Source organism: Bos grunniens, chromosome 26 (genome assembly GCF_055505025.1).
Source record: "Bos grunniens cultivar Pamir isolate PY7600 chromosome 26, Bosgru_T2T1.0, whole genome shotgun sequence".
Lineage (NCBI taxonomy): Eukaryota > Metazoa > Chordata > Mammalia > Artiodactyla > Bovidae > Bos > Bos grunniens.
This window is the reverse complement of record NC_141190.1, coordinates 14725918-14743643: the sequence shown is the minus strand read 5'-3', so window position 1 is coordinate 14743643 and position 17726 is coordinate 14725918. Positions and strand designations below refer to the sequence as shown.

The 17726-nt window shown below is 38.7% G+C and overlaps 1 protein-coding gene across 13 annotated transcripts in view; it reads right to left on the bottom strand.

Annotated features, from left to right (window-relative positions):
• Positions 1–17726, bottom strand: part of EXOC6 (exocyst complex component 6) — a 193710-nt gene that overhangs the window by 10488 nt on the left and 165496 nt on the right. The gene's annotated exons all lie outside the window — the stretch shown is intronic.

Below are 17726 nucleotides of genomic sequence, written 5' to 3'. Positions count from 1 at the left end.
ACTTTTAGCTTTTGAAAACACAAAGCTAAACTAAAATTAAAACTAAATACTTCAGGCCCCAATACATATTATCATTCTATTCTTTGAAATGGAACTCAGGCCATTTGAGACAAATGAAGCACAACATGACCATTATATACTAACTGCCTCAGGAGGAAAAGGGGGAGAGTTTCTATGGTAATAACTTAGCAGGAACTGACAAAGCAAATACCCCAGTTCTGGTCCTTGCAAGAAATTTTTGGGGAGGTGGGGAAGTGAATTTCAGATGCATGTCTCATTTGTTCAGCTTTCTAGAGATAAAGGTCTCTGTTTTATGTCCTAGAATATATTAATAAATGCAGACCCTTTGCCCATTTGCCTTAGATTCCCAAAGAATACAGAGTTAGCTAGTCTACTGTACTTAGTATGATGGAATAAGGAAAATAAGGACCTTTGCAGTCTATATTAAAGACAATACTATAATATCTTGGTGAATATTTCTATGAAATATTTAACAGGGCTTGCATTGTCATTCATTTTTTTCTTTCAAATCTTATATTAGATTTTGTAACTTTTACTCAACTTAAAAATATATGTATTTTTTGTTCCTCTAAATCTAAAAGGCACTTACTTATGTTAAATAATTTATTAACCTCTAATTATCCAGGCCCCCATGAACAGTATGAACAGGCAAAATGATAGGACACTGAAAGATGAACTCCCCAAGTCAGTAGGTGCCCCATACGCTACTGGAGATCAGTGGAGAAATAACTCCAGAAAGAATGAAGGGATGGGGCCAAAGCAAAAACAATGCCCAGTTGTGGATGTGACTGGTGATAGAAACAAGGTCCGATGCTGTAAAGAGCAATATTGCACAGGAATCTGGAATGTTAGGTCCATGAATCAAGGCAAATTGGAAGTGGTCAAACAGGAGATGGCAAGAGTGAACGTTGACATTCTAGGAATCAGCGAACTAAAATGGACTGGAATGGGTGAATTTAATTCAGATGACCATTATATCTACTACTGTGTGCAGGAATCCCTTAGAAGAAATGGAGTGGCCATCAATGGTCAACAAAAGAGTCTGAAATGCAGTACTTGAATGCAATCTCAAAAATGACAAAATGATCAATGTTTGTTTCCAAGGCAAACCATTCAATATCATGGTAATTCAAGTCTATGCCCCAACCAGTAATGCTGAAGAAGCTGAAGTTGAACGGTTCTATTTAGACCCACAAGACCTTTTAGAACTAACACCCAAAAAAGATATTCTTTTCATTATAGGGGACTGGAATACAAAAATAGGAAGTCAAGAAACACCTGGAGTAACAGGCAAATTTGCCCTTGGAGTATGGAATGAAGCAGGGTAAAGGCTAATTTTTGCCAAGAGAACGCACTGGTCATAGCAAACACCCTCTTTCAACAACACAAGAGAAGACTCTACACATGGACATCACCAGATGGTCAACACCAAAATCAAACTGATTATATTCTTTGCAGCCAAAGATGGAGAAGCTCTATACAGTCAGCAAAAACAAGACCGGGAGCTGACTGTGGCTCAGATCATGAACTCCTTATTGCCAAATTCAGACTTAAATTGAAGACAGTGGGGAAAACCACTAGAGCATTCAGGTATGACCTAAATCAAATCCCTTATGATTATACAGTGGAAGTGAGAAATAGATTTAAGGGACTAGATCTGATAGAGTACCTGATGAACTATGGAATGAGGTTCGTGACATTGTACAGGAGACAGGGATCAAGACCATCCCCAAGAAAAAGAAATGCAAAAAAGCAAAATGGCTGTCTGAGGAGGCCTTACAAATAGCTGTGAAAAGAAGAGAAGCAAAAAGCAAAGGAGAAAAGGAAAGACATAAGCATCTGAATGCAGAGTTCCAAACAATATCAAGGAGAGATAAGAAAGCCTTCCTCAGTGATCAATGCAAAGAAATAGAGGAAAACAACAGAATGGAAAGACTAGAGATCTCTTCAAGAAAATTAGAGATACCAAAAGAAAATTTCATGCAAAGCTGGGCTCGATAAAGGAGAAAAATGGTATAGACCTAACAGAAGCAGAAGATCTTAAGAAGAGGTGACAAGAATACACAGAAGAACTGTACAAAAAAGATCTTCACGACCCAGATAATCATGATGGTATGATCTCTCACCTAGAGCCAGACATCCTGGAATGTGAAGTCAAATCGGCCTTAGAAAGCATCATTACAAACAAAGCTAGTGGAGGTGATGGAATTCCAGTTGAGCTATTTCAAATCCTGAAAGATGATGCTGTGAAAGTGCTGCACTCAATATGCCAGCAAATTTGGAAAACTCAGCAGTGGCCACAGGACTGGAAAAGGTCAGTTTTCATTCCAATCCCAAAGAAAGGCAATGCCAAGGAATGCTCAAACTGCCATACAATTGCACTCATCTCACACGCTAGTAAAGTAATGCTCAAAATTCTCCAAGCCAGGCTTCAGCAATACATGAATCGTGAACTTCCAGATGTTCAAGCTGGTTTTAGAAAAGGCAGAGGAACCAGAGATCAAATTGCCAACATCCGCTGGATCATCGAAAAAGCAAGAGAGTTCCAGAAAAACATCTATTTCTGCTTTATTGACTATGCCAAAGCCTTTGACTGTGTGGATCACAATAAACTGTGGAAAATTCTGAAAGAGATGGAAATACCAGACCACCTGACCTGCATCTTGAGAAATCTGTATGCAAGTCAGGAAGCAACAGTTAGAACTGGACATGGAACAACAGACTGGTTCCAAATAGGAAAAGGAGTACGTCAAGGTTGTATATTGTCACCCTGTTTATTTAACTCATATGCAGAGTACATCATGAGAAACGCTGGGCTGGAAGAAGCACAAGCTGGAATCAAGATTGTGGGGAGAAATATCAATAACCTCAGATATGCAGATGACACCATCCTTATGGCAGAAAGTGAAGAGGAACTAAAAAGCCTCTTGATGAAGGTGAAAGAGGAGAGTGAAAAAGTTGGCTTAAAGCTCAACATTCAGAAAACGAAGATCATGGCATCTGGTCCCATCACTTCATGGGAAATAGATGGGGAAACAGTGGAAAGAGTGTCAGACTTTAAAAATAAAAGTCTGGGCTCCAAAATTACTGTAGATGGTGATTGCAGCCATGAAATTAAAAGACACTTACTCCTTGGAAGGAAAGTTATGACCAACCTAGGCAGCATATTGAAAAGCAGAAACATTACTTTGCCAACAAATGTCCCTCTAGTCAAGGCTATGGTTTTTCCAGTGGTCATGTATGGATGTGAGAGTTGGACTGTGAAGAAAGCTAAGCGCCAAAGAATTGATGCTTTTGAACTGTGGTGTTGGAGAAGACTCTTGAGAGTCCCTTGGACTGCAGGGAGATCCAACCAGTCCATTCTAAAGGAGATCGGTCCTGGGTGTTCATTGGAAGGAATGATGCTAAAGCTGAAACTCCAGTACTTTGGCCACCTCATGCGAAGAGTTGACTCATTGGAAAAGACACTGATTCTGGTGTTAGGGAATGCACATTGATTGATACTGCCTACCCTGGCCAGGCACCATGTAACCATTTGCATGAGTTGTTTTATGACAGGAGATCCTGAGAAGGAATATGGAACTAATTAGCCACCACCAACCGGAAGAGTTCAGGAAAGGTCAAAAGGAGATATCGCGTGTCCGTCCACTTCCCAGAATTCCTCTCGCTAGCATCCATCTTGGCTGAGCGATGCGCGTGCCACCAGGAAAGACTCTGAATTAGAGTGACTGGCCAAAGACAACCCAGAAACTAATCCCATCAGCATAAAACCCGAGACTGCAAGCCACGCAGCAGAGCTGTTCTCCTGGGTTCTCTTACCCTACTGCTCTCCACCCGGGTGCCCTTTCCCAATAAAATCTCTTACTTTGTCAGCAGATGTGTCTCCTCGGACAATTCATTTCCGAATGTTAGATAAGAGCCCTGTTTCGGGCTCTGGAAAGGGTCCCCGTTCCTGCAACACTGAGAGGGATTGGGGGAAGGAGGAAAAGGGGACAACAGAGGATGAGATGGCTGGATGGCATCACGGACTCGAAGGACCTGAGTTTGAGTGAACTCCGGGAGTTGGTGATGGACAGGGATGCCTGGGTGCTGCAATTCATGGGGTCGCAAGGAGTTGGACACGACTGAGCAACTGAACTAGAACTGGAATTATCCAGGGGCTTCCCAGAAGGCTCAGACAGTAAAAAAAAAAAAAAAAAAAAGCTGCCATCAATGTAGGAGACCCAGGTTCGATTTGTACGGATATAAGAGTTGGACCATAAAAAAGGCTGAGTACCAAAGAATTGATGCTCTTGAACTGTGGTGCTGGAGAAGACTCTTGAGGGTCCCTTGGATAGCAAGCAGATCCAACCAGTCCATTCTAAAGGAAATTAACCCTCAATATTCACTGGAAGCACTGATGCTGAAGCTGAAGCTCCAATACTCTGGCTCCCTGATGCAAAGAGGCGACTCACTGGAAAAGACCCTGATGCTGGGAAAGTTGAGGGCAGGAGAAAGGGGTGACAAAAGGATGAGATGCATCACTGACTCGATGGACATGACTTTGAGCAAACTCCGGGAGATGGTGAAGGACAGGGAAGCCTGGCGTGCTGCAGTCCATGGGGTCGCAAAGAGTGGGACATGACTTGGGGACTAAACAATTATCCAGACCTAACTGTACGTAATTACCTTTTGTCAGGTATAATAATTTGCTCAATAAACGCGTCAGAACACTTGCTGCTTAGTCTGTTTTCACAGATAAATTTGGTTTTTCCATAGCCCCAAGGCATAACTAAATATGAAAAAAAAGGCGGGGGGGGGGCAGTTACGAAACTACATGCAGAAGCTAATTCACGAAGGTAGTAGGTGTGTAGAAGGTTCCATAGTTTACTTTGAGACTGGCGATGGCTGAGTGCTTAATTAGTTACAGCTCTCTGGTAACTCTCTGCTGCTGCTGCTAAGTCACTTCAGTCGTGTCTGACTCTGGGCGACCCCATAGATGGCAGCCCACCTAGGTAACTGGTTAACTCTCTGGACAGGGTAACAGTAACAGCACTGTGATGTGAACTTCAAAGGGGCAACAATGCAAACTTCAAGATGCCCCTTAGTTAAGAAGCAGCTATGGGTAAACAGCTATTGGCATCACTTTCACTACAGGTTTTAGCAGTAAAATACAAAAGGAGAAACTAAATAAAAACAACAGAGGGACTTTCTTGGGGAGATAAATGCAGCCAGTGGAATTAAAGGGCTTGTGATCTAAGTCCCACAAGGCTTGCAGGATGTGAATCTGCACTAAGGGAGTGCAAAAAGAAATCCCTACCTGACCTCTGGATAACCTAAACAGGAAATTAGGACATTTCTAAGCAAAATAGGCTGTGTCATCCTGTTAAGATAATTGTGTTTCCACTGACACTCTGCATAAACATCTTTACACTAGGCCATCGGAAAAAGTTCGAGCCATAGCATCTCTTCTTTGTAATACGTAAAACACGGCGCCTGGCCCAGTGCCCTCAACATAGTTGAGGAGGTAAAAGTTTGCTGATAATTAGGAAGACAAAGAAGGGGAAAGAGGGTTAACAAACAGGTAAGAAAGTTGGAAGCATTCTTTAAGTATTTACAGAGAAGTTGAAAATAAGTATTCTTTTTAAAAAGGAATTTAATTCTTAAGCAGAAGCTGGGTTAATTAAGAGAACAGTCAATGATTTTAAAGAATGATTCAACAAACACTACAACTTAAAAAGAATCAGCATTCCCCCCCCCCACAATAATTAAAAAATATCTGACATTAGGTTTTAGTGCTGTAGGATGTTAGAAATCAGGTACCATTTGGTTTGGAAAACTCAAGCTCCTCCAATGTCTCACATAATCAATACTCTATGGATATGACTTGGTTTATTTGATTTCACTTGGATAAGAAGTGCTGTTTTGGGATTTCCCTGGCAGTCCAGTGGTTAAGACTCTGAGCTTCCACTGCAAGGGGTATGGGAATTCAATCCCGAGTTGGGAAACTAAGATCCTACATGTCTCACAGTGTGGTCAAAAAATTTTTTTTGTAATGCTTTTTCTTTTGACACCAACAGAGCATTTATATCTATACCTTATTAAATTCTCTTCCAATTAAGTTTTTTTTTAATCAGCTTTCATTTTGAACTAATCATTTAAGGTAGTAATAAACTCTGGATCTCAACTTCCTCTTTCATAAAATGAAGGGACTGTGTTTATACATGACACGTACTCTATTTGACACTAGCAATTAAAGATGATGATCCAGTGTTTGGATTCAAGGAGTTCCTAAGTGTAATGGAAGATATAATATAAACATAATTATGAACATGTGAATTACACTGATAGAGTTATGTGTAGGTTATTATTATTAGAGCCTTCTCTTGCTTAGGAGAGTGAAATGCAAACCCAAGAAATTATCTTAGATGGTCCCCAAACTGGGTTTAATAAAGGAGTTAATCAAAGGAAGAGTGGTGGTTTTTTCAAATAGATGGGACAGCATGAAAAAAGGTACAAAGATAAGAAATAGTTTTGCTTATGGGGAATATAATGCACTTTATAGTGTTGCTGAACTGAAATACAAGTAAGGAAGTAGGTAGCACAAGATAGACTGGAGACGGGGACAAGGGCTAGGTCATAAAAAGACATGTATGTCTTGTTTAGGAACTCTGGGCAGCCACTGAAAGATTTTACCCATGGGATGGAGAGAAGATGATGGATAGGTAGTAGGCAGGTAGTTAGGATGCAAAGAAGAGGATGGGTTTGAGAAATATTTAGGAGGAAAAATCCCCAGGGCATGATGAATGACTAGGTGTGGGATACAGCAGAGTGGTGCCATCAATCAAAACAGAGAAAATGGAAAGAAGATGTGATCCAGAATGAGGGAAGATGATGTGTTGAGAGCTTTAGTCACACAAGATGTAAGACACACATCTCAGTGGAAATGACTACCGAGCAACTGGATATAGCATTTCTGTCAGAGATAAGATGAAAATGGATGTGTTCACCCAGGTAAAGTGTATACTGGGAGGTGTCCTAAGAACAAAACCTCAGAGACACCAACAATCAGGGAGTAGTTGAAAAGAAAGCCACAAGAGACAGAAAAACAATGTTAAGAGAGTACAGTCTTTGAAGAAGAGAAAATTGGAGAGGATATGATCAACATTATCAAATGCAGTAGGAAGAACCAGTAAGACAAGGGCTAAAAATGTCCACTGGCCTTCCCTGGTGAATACTGTTTTAGTTAGCAGTGTAGCAGAGCAGGTAGGATTGAAGAATCAATGAGAAATGAGGAAATAAGGATATAAATGCTTCTAACTCATTCTCTTAAGGAATCTGGGTGCAAAGGAGAGAAAAAAGGGATCAGAAATAGCCAGAAGGAGACTAGAGAAGATACTGTCAGATTCCCCTAGCAGTGCAGTGGTTACGACTCCATGCTCCCAAAGCAGGGGGCATGAGTTTCATCCCTAGTCAGGGGAGATCCCGCATGCCCCTGGGAAAGCCAAACAAGATTCTCTTTCTTTCCTCCTCTCAGATAGGAAAGATCTGAACATGTTTTTAGGCTAAGGTAGTTCGGAAAAGGATAAAGCAGAGGAAAGGTTCAGGAGTAATGAAACAAAGTCCCATAAAAAAGGAAGACAAGAGAGCCTTGAATAAAATGGCTACCTATCATCTGATTCTAAAGGAAGGAAAGGAAGATGAGTGCAAATACAGATAAACTGTGACTGCAAAAGCAACAGGGAGAGATGGACAGTGACGGTAAGGAAAGATGGAGGTATAAGAGGCTGGAGCTTTCACTCAAGACTGGAAGAACAATGAATCTATGAATAGAGATGAGGACCTAGGAGAACATCAATTTCTTCCACACTGTGCAGCTTGTGGAAGAATACGTGGCTACCACTAGTGAACTACTACAGGGTTAGCATTCCCCTTGCTGCTACTGCTGCTACTGCTGCTAAGTCGCTTCAGTCGTGTCCGACTCTGTGCAACCCCATAGACGGCAGCCCACCAGGCTCCCCCGTCCCTGGGATTCTCCAGGCAAGAACACTGGAGTGGGTTGCCATTTCCTTCTCCAATGCATGAAAGTGAAAAGTGAAACTGAGTCGCTCAGTCGTGTCCGACTCTTAGCGACCCCATGGACTGTGGCCCACCAGGGTCCTCCGTCCATGGGATTTTCCAGGCAAGAGTACTGGAGTGGGGTGCCATTGCCTTCTCTGTAGCATTCCCCTTAGAATTCCATAATTAGGTAGCAGAGAAAACATTCTGCCCCAGAATAAAAGCCGTAGGGCTGTTTACATTGGAATGAAGGTATAAAGAAAGGGCTAGAAGAAGCAGGAAGGTACAGAGTAAACAAAACAACAGGGAATGAGACAGGAAACAGGTTGGGAGGTAGGAAGGAGTGGATAAAGAAAGCAGAACGAGTAGGGAGAAACTTTATTGAGCAATCAAATATTTAATCTTCTAGAAAGAAAGATGCATGCCTGGGAAGTGCCAGAAATGATAATGACCAAGACTCAGGAAGAAACGGAGAAGGCTGCCATGAGGTTTTTAAAGGGTAGAGAGGCCTCTGAATGTGGATGTCTCAGGACTCTGAAGAGCAGACCATGAAAATTACTGACTCACAGACTGAAGGTAATTAGAAGATGATCTGACATTTAAGAAAACAGAAAAGAGTCAAAGAAAAAGAACTATAAATTGTAAAACACTTTAGGGATTAAACTATCACTTAACATTAAGAACTAAGCATTGTAATGTATACCTAAGAAGGAAGTTCAGGCAAAAATGCTATAATGATTAATTCTCAAATCAATTAATCCCTTCAGCAAATCACATCCTTTCCATATATATTAGCAAAAATTTTCATCATGACTGTATTATACATTTGGCTCTTAAGTCACTACTGACTTAAAAGACACTAACCTAAATTTATTTTAATATTTGGTTTTATAAATATATGAGTGGAATGCATTCCTTCCAAGTGCTAGCTTAATGTTAGCAGTGTTGAGTTCCCTGAGCCATCTAAATTTGAGGATGGATGGCTCTATAGGCAACTGAGAACTTCCTGAAGTTTAGAATATATACATATACCTAATCTGGGGGTTATGTCTGTTCTCACTTTCCAACCAAATTACGAGACTTTCAAGGGCAGCATAATATCTCTTAATTCTCTTTTGCTGCTAAGTCGCGTCAGTCATGTCTGACTCTGTGCGACCCCATAGACAGCAGCCCACCAGGCTCCCCCGTCCCTGGGATTCTCCAGGCAAGAATACTGGAGTGGGTTGCCATTTCCTTCTCCAATGCATGAAAGTGAAAAGTGAAAGTGAAGTCGCTCAGTCGTGTCCAACCCTTAGCGACCCCATGGACTATAGCCTACCAGGCTCCTCCGTCCGTGGGATTCTCCAGGCAAGAGTAATGGAGCAGGTTGCCATTGCCTTCTCCGAATTCTCTTTTAGGGTACTCTACAAAAGCTGGTTAACTGAACTAAATTACATTTCCTAGAACACTTTGAGAAGCAAAAGTTTAAGGACTGTGTTTTTTCTCTGAAAAAAACATAGCCACAAAAGAAAAGCAGAGAAATTTACACACAAGTAAAAGCTTCTAATTAGGCCACTAAAAAAGATTTGCACAAACACAGCCTGACTCTCGGGACTTCTTTACACATTGATTACTTAGAAGATTCTGATAGTCTTTACACAAAGTTCATTAATCACCTGTTCATTTTTATCTCTATTTCAGACCATTCATCATATTTGTATATAACTTTCACTTGACCATTTTATTCCAGTGAAGTGGAGACTTTTCTATACTTTATAAAAGGAGAAACTGAGTTTCAGGGAGATTGTCTAGTTCAAATTTATATACCTGTGATGGATTCATTTTGATATTTGGCAAAACTAATACGATTATGTAAAGTTTAAAAATAAAATAAAATTAAAAAAGAAAAAAAAATAAAGATTAGAATCTAATTCCCTAAATTTATAAATTAAGTGCTTAAATAACTTATTTAGGATGGTTTAATTATACAAGATTTCCTTTTATTTGTATGTATAACCTATCTGCTTTCAATAAAAAATGCTTGGTAAGGTTTCTCAGAACACTTCTGTAAGATTTCACATTAGATATAGCAAATATAGTAGGGCCAACCTAGTTGCCCAAAAAACCTAAATTTTGTTTTATGCTGCAAAAAGATCGTAACAGTGGATATGGTGTTTCTGGTTATAGTATTCATTAGTATGTGAAACAAATAGTACATTATTCTTTCTGACAAAGCATTTAAATATTTAAACTTCTCATAAATTATCCTCACAACTCAAAGAAATTGATAATTAAAAAGAGAAACATTTCTGTTTAATAAAAGAAAAAATTATTAGAGAAAATAATTTTTCTTATAAATGAATAATTGGAATTTAGACAAAAATGTGAATTAATTTTGAGAGAAAGGATAAAGTTCCCTTTTGGAAAGCATCAAATACTGATTTTATATCTAATATTACTGGATGTACAATATTTATTAAGAGCCAGAATATCACTTTTTTTTATTGATGGCAGACTATTCTAAAAATTTTAACCTATCCCTGTCAGTGAAAAAAAGCAAGAATATCAATGATTTAAAAATTTAAATTTATGACTATCTCTATTTACATTATGCACTGGCTTATAATTCCCAGTCCACGGGGACAAAGCCTTACTTCTTAAGTAACATATTGACAATGTACATCAAAATTAATCATACTATAATACTTACAGATAAGGAATATTCCATATTTGCCCAAATGCACACTTATACAAACAAGAAATGAAAAAGAGTAAAGCAGATTCATATTTACCCATATGAAACAACACAGTATTGCATGAAAAATGCAAATTATAGCATATATGATCCATTCCCCCCCAAGAATTCTACATGTGTGCACAAAGTGGATGCATGTGTGTGTGTGTTTAAATGTGCGTTTTAAAAGGTCTACAGGGAAACACAGCGATGATTCTGAGAGACTGACGAGGAGGAAAAAAATGAGGCCCTTCTTTTTATACATTTCTACATGTTTGATTTTTTTTGTTTTAAACAGGGAGCATGTAATGTTAATTTTCTGATTTTAATAACAGTAGTTAACTATTAGTTCAGTTCAGTCGCTCAGACATGTCTAACTCTTTGCAACCCCATAGACTGCAGCACGCCAAGCTTCCCTGTCCATCACCAACTCCTGGAGCTTGCTCAAACTCATGTCCATCGAGTCAGTGATGCCATCCAACCATATTATCTTCTGTTGTCCCTTCTCCTCCTGCCTTCAATCTTTCCCAGCATCAGGGCCTTTTCCAATGAGTCAGTTCTTCACATCAGGTGGACAAAGTATTGGGAGTTTCAACTTCAGCATCAGTCCTTCCAATGAATATTCAGGACTGATTTCCTTTAGGATTGACTGGTTTGATCTCCTTACAGTCCAAGGGACTCTCAAGAGTCTTTTCCAACACCACAACTCAAAAGCATCAATTCTTTGGTGCTCAGCTTTCTTTATGGTCCAACTTTCATATCCATTAATGACTACTGAAAAAAACCACAGCTTGGACTAGACGGACCTTTGTTGGCAAAGTAGTGTCTCTGCTTTTTAATATGCTGTCTAGGTTGGTCATAGTTTTTCTTCCAAGGAGCAAGCGTCTTTTAATTTTATGGCTGCAATCGCCATCTGCAGTGATTTTGGAGCCCAAGAAAATAAAGTCTGTCACTGTTTCCATTGTTTCCCCATTTATTTGCCATGAAGTGATAGGACCAGATGCCATCATCTTAGTTTTTTGAATGTTGAGTTTTAAGCCAGCTTTTTCACTCTCCTCTTTCACTTTCATCAAGAGGCTCTTTAATTCCTCTTCACTTTCTGCCGTAAGAGTGGTATCATCTATGTATCTGAGGTTATTGTTATTTCTACCAGCAAGCTTGATTCCAGCTTGGGCTTCAATCTGGATCTAGCCTGGCATTTCACATGATGTACTCTGCACATGAGTTAAATAAGCAGGGTGACGATATACAGCCTTGATGTACTCCTTTCCCAATTTGGAACCAGTCTGTTGTTCCATGTCCAGTTCTAACTGTTGCTTCTTGACCTGCATACATAATTCTCAGGAAGCACGTAAAGTGGTTTGCTATTCCCATTTCTTTAAGAAGTTTCCACAGTTTGTTGTGATCTACACAGTCAAAGGCTTTGGCATAATCAATAAAGCAGAAGTAGATGCTTTTCTGGAGTTCCCTTGCTATTTTGATGATCCAACAGATGTTGGCAATTTGATCTCTGGTTCCTCTGCCTTTTCTAAATCCAGCGTGAACATCTTAAGTTCATGGCTCATGTACTGTTGAAGCCTGGCTTGGAGAATTTTGAGCATTACTTTGTTAGCGTGTAAGATGAGTGCAATTGTGCGGTAGTTTGAACATTCTTTGGCATTGCCCTTCTTTGGGATTGTAATGAAAACTGACCTTTTCCAGTCCTGTGGCCACTGCTGAGTTTTCCGAATTTGCTGGCATATTGAGTGCAGCACTTTCATAGCATCATCTTTTAGGATTTGAAATAGCTCAACTGGAATTCCATCACCTCTACTAGCTTTGTTCGTAGCGATGCTTCCTAAGGCCCACTTGACTTCCCATTCCAGGTAACTATACAAAACATTAATTACCATTGGGGAAGCTGGGTGAAGTATACATAGGACCTCTCTCAACTGTATTTGTAACTTCTTGTAAATTTGTAATTACTTAAAAAACCAAAAAGAACCATGAACATGTATTATTTTTGTAATTATTATGTTATTTTTTTCCCCCTTGCTTTCAAAAAATCATTTAGAGAGCAACTTTCCAAAACTACAAAACAGCTCCAAACTTTTAACCTTAATTAAATATATCACAAAAATCTATTAGCTTAAAATTTGAATCAATAACTGAAGAAGGTATGAGCATAAAACTCCATACCTAGTTAAGTGCATAAGCTGTAAGGCACCAGAATTACGACACTGAAAGGCAAAGCCATTCAGGTACAGCCTAATCCTTCCTAATCTAAGCTCTCCCAAAGGGCAGCATACTTTTCTAATATCTGGACCTTAGAGGTAAACTTTGCGAGATGTCTGATCTTGTTATATTCAGAAGTAAACCCCCAAAATGTCTTCCTTTAATTCTCTGGCACTTCAAATGAATTTAGGATTGTCGAAGGGAAAAATGCTTGCTGGAGGAGCTGTGTGAACAAGCTTGTTGTCCTGCTACTATATCTAGTCAAGCATTTGGATACTACAACTTTGGCAAATCCCATTAATACTTTAAGAAGTCAAAGACTTTAAAACTTCTAAAGAAAGTTCCTGTGAAGTAGTCAGAGGGGCATGTTTAAGCAAGCAGAATGTGTATACAATATAGTAACAAATATAATGCAAACAAAAGAAGATTTGTTTAATTATAGTGGAAATAATTGTTATTTAAAAGTGCCTTCTTCCTCATCATAAAAGAATAAACTGGACTAGTGGCAAAAGAATTGTATGTTATGATGCCTCAAGATTAGTAACAGAAGACAGAAATTTCAAAGTAAAGTCTTGGCAGACACCCAGTCTCCAAGGCAAGAATTATGGCCTAACAATTCCTTCACAACTTTCAAGGCTCTTCATGTCCCTTTGCTGCTGCTGCTAAGTCGCTTCAGTCGTGTCCGACTCTGTGCGACCCCATAGACGGCAGCCTACCAGGCTCCGCCGTCCCTGGGATTCTCCAGGCAAGAACACTGGAGTGGGTTGCCATTTCCTTCTTTAATGCATGAAAATGAAAAGTGAAAGTGAAGTCACTCATTTACGTCTGACTCTTCGCAATCCCAGGGACTGCAGCCCACCAGGCTCCTCCATCCATGGGATTTTCCAGGCAAGAGTACTGGAGGGGGGTGCCATTGCCTTCTTCTTTAGGTAGAAACCAAAGTTGTTCAATTTGAGTCAAACACAAGTATATATTTATCAGGTTTCTCCTATTTTTCTCTGGTGAAGTACACTTGACCTTCTTTCCTAAATTTTATAACGATTTGAGGGCATGTTAGAGAGAGATTGTCAGACTATGTAGAAAAGGATAGAAGAAATTAGGTCAGAGTGGTAATGAGAACAGAGAGGTGGGTTCCCAGGGTACGTCCCTTATTAAACAATATTATTAGAAGGAACTACACTCATAGTTTAACATGATACAGAGCTGGCACACCAGTCTTACCATCACCCTGATGAAGTATAGTATACTCAAAGAGATGGTAACTGCTGACTCAATGAACTAATGATCCCTACAATGCAAGTTTCACACAATCCACTAATTTTAGCAACAAACATTAAGCATGTCATGAAAAAGATCTCTCCCATAAGTAAATTATACACCATTTTCCCACACAGATTTCACTAAATCATTGAAATAGTTCAGGAAACAGTTTCCTAACAGCACACGGTAGTTATTAAAAGAAGGAGGAATTCATCATATTAGACGATTTCCTCTACAATAATGTCCTCCTCAGCACACCATTTGGATTCTTCAAAGGCTTTCTTTCTACACTCCTTAATTTCCATCCTATTAGCCAAGATACCTTTCTGAATCGAACAGTCTTTATCTTCAACTTTATCTTCTGTGATACTAGCTAACTCATCTCTCAGATTGTGTAGCTCTTTTATTGCCTGCTGTTCAATTGTTTACCCAGTAGCTGGCTATAGAAGGCACTCAATAAACACTTGTTGAATAAATGAATTAGTAAATAAACAAATGACAATCCATACATACATAATGCCTTTTACTACAAATGCTTCTAGGATTCCACTAACAATGTTTAATTTACTTATACACTTCCTGTTGCAAAGGCGTCTTAAGGTGTGTGTGCATGCTCAGTTTCCAGTTTCCCAGGAGCAGTGGTGGCGAGATAACTGCTGTTAGGTCACATATGATGCCTTTGTGAATCTACTGAAAACACTGGACCCTCTTCTCAGAAATATGCACATATAGAAAAGATTTTGTATAAATCCAAACCAACCTGTGATTCCCCAGGTTAGAATCCCTGATTTAAGGCATGTAAGGACCTTTATGCAATGCAATCTATGTTATAACCAATTCCTGCTCATGGAGTTGAATGCGTAAGGAAACAATAATAAAAAGCTGCAAATCATTCCTAACAGATCTGTCTATAAAGTGGTAGAATATAAGAATCAGTCAAATCAGTAATAGTCATGGCTAATGGGCTGTTGAGTTACCTCATGCAGGTTGAGAGGTCCAGATTTGGAATTTATCATGAAAGAAAATGGCATGTGTGTTAATGACATATGTAATTAAGAAAATAGATCTGCAAAGGGAAGAGGGGTTTTAGGGGCTGCCTCTTTAAAAAACGGCATGTACTATACTCCTGTTCCAAGCATATGAAGTCACACTGGCTCAGGATATGGATAGTCAAGTTCCAGACATTGATAATATTTTTAAAAAAAACTAAAAGGAATCGGCTTATATTCAGAATTCAGAATGTCCGTTGACTCTTCTGGGAGCCAGAGAACCTTCCCTGGGTACCATTAATAAAAGATGCATATGCAGGGTCACAAAATGACTTTTAAAAAACATATTCTTTAAATTAAGTCAGATCAAAGAAGTGATGGAAGGTAAAAGTTTTTTTAGGTGTACAAGTCCTCCTTTGCTGCCAGGGAGGACTTGGTGATAGGTAAAAGAGACAAACTGAATAAAGCAGCTTTTGTTTCCCTAACTCTTCTCTTTTTTGTATCTTAAGGTGCTTACGGCTAAGTTAATGTGGCTACAATCCATGGGGTTGCAGAGCACAACTGAGGACACATACCCCCACACCAACAAACTGTCCAAGCAAAAAATTTCTGTGAGTCCTTTTCCTAAAGGACTCACAGAAGTTTTTTCACCACATTATTAGTACCACTAAGTAGTAATACTATTTTCTTTGTGACATTTTGGCTTTAAGATTCTTAATTTGGAAGGTATTACGGTTTTCTGTCTTAAGGAAAGGTACAATTATCTTGAAAAAAGTCACTTCAAATGTATTTGCTTTCCAGGTGGCACCATGGTTAAGAATCTGCCTGCCAATGCAGGAGATGCAAGCAATGCGGGTTCAATCCCTGGGTTGGGAAGATTCCCTGGAGAAGGAAACGGCAATCCAGGAGATGTTCTTCACAACAAACAAAATATAGAACTTGATTATTTTATCAAAATATCTCTCTTTCAAAATTTTCTCATCTCATTTACAGTGCATTACTAATGGAGAAAAAAAAGTAGCAAATATATTCTTTATTTCTCTCCAAGTATGCATACAGTGGCTCAATAACAATAGCCTTGATGATTCACTAAGGAATGTGACAACTGTTAGGATCTGAACTCCATATGAGCTGGTATTTTAATTTCCCTCTTAAATCGCTTCATTCTTCACAAGCAATCCTGTATTACCGTTTCATTCTTCTTAAAAAACAAGTTATTCTGTATGACTGACTGACTGGTTTACTGAAGCTAAGCAGCATTAATCCTCTAGTAATTACCATCCTTCATAAAATCATCTGAATGTTTTTTTTAAAAAAAGGAAGTTCAACAAATTATTTTTGAAAGCTTTCTACTATTTTTCATCATTTTTGTATTATCTGTGTTTTAATATTTAAATTTCATCTATCTACTAAAAGGCTTATCTATTTGCTTTCACAGGCTTCTGTTTTAACCAGAACATAGTTCTAGAAATCCATAGATTAACGCATTGCAGCAGTCCAGGTAATTCAGTGTTTTCAAACTGTGCTATAGAGCACTGATTTGCAGGACAGTAAGAGATTTTTTTTTAAGACTATATTTGTGTGGATTCATACTTGGACTTTCTGTTCTTTCTCTTACCAAAAAAAATTCATTTATTTATTTATTTGGCTGCACATGGTATTAGCTGCAGCATGCAGGATCTTTCAGTTTTGGCATGCAAACTCTTAGTTGTGGCATATGGGATCTAGTTCCTTGAACAGCAATCGAACGTGAGTCCTCTGCATTGGGAGCTAGGAGTCTTAGCCATGGGATCGCCAGGGCAGTCCCCAGAGACTTTTTTTTTTTTTTTTTTAAGTATTTTATACTCAAACAAGCCTGATGGTGGTGGTGGGAGGGAGGGATATACCTTAACTATAGGACTCTCAAAGCCTTCAATGTGCTAATAAAATTGTGAATTTACAAGAGAGGAACACAATATTCAGGATTTCCTAAAATTAACTGACTATAATCTACTTTCTTCATGACTCACTGTTCCAAATAAATGTTGCTTTATTTAAGTTCTAGTTTATATTTAGTCATTGTTGATCACTCAATTAAGGCATATACTGCCTTTGTCTAAATTCCTATAATTCCCCTACTAAAAATATTTCTTTATCCGTAAAAGAACAGTTGGTTTTGGAGCAATGACAACATTTCTTTTACTATCCCTAAATGACCAAGAGAAATCAAGAAATGTTTGTAATGCTTACACTTTTACATGAAAAGGCAGAGAAATGTGTCATGTATTTTTTAGAACTATTCCCATAAAAAATAACTGAAATAGTAAAGAAAATTTTATTTCTTTTAAAGTATGTTTTTTATAGGGAACATTAACTTATATGGAGTATCCCAATTCCTAATACCAAATTAGGAATATTTGGTAATACCTACACACCAAAAATATTTTTTAATATAGCTGAATAATTTGCATTCACTTATTCAACATTTACTGATTGTTTACTATGTGCCAGGA